The sequence below is a fragment of the Plasmopara halstedii genome (assembly GCF_900000015.1).
Source record: "Plasmopara halstedii genome assembly, contig: Scaffold_658, whole genome shotgun sequence".
NCBI lineage: Eukaryota > Oomycota > Peronosporomycetes > Peronosporales > Peronosporaceae > Plasmopara > Plasmopara halstedii.
Window position 1 is genome coordinate 1,489,679 of NW_020187575.1, and position 219 is coordinate 1,489,897.

Below are 219 nucleotides of genomic sequence, written 5' to 3' on the forward strand. Positions count from 1 at the left end.
TGCATTTCTTGGACAAAGTTCACCAATACCTTGTTGCCCTGTCGGGCGGCAAGGAAACGCGCTCGCACGCGATATGCTTGGTTAAGCGGCGAGAACACTCGTGAGGCCTGCAATTTCAGCTCCGCCCAGGAGGGAATCGCAGCTACGACCGATGTGCCGCTCGTCAGTGCCCATTCTCGCGCTCGACCACCGAGCTTTGAGATGGCTAACGCCACGCGC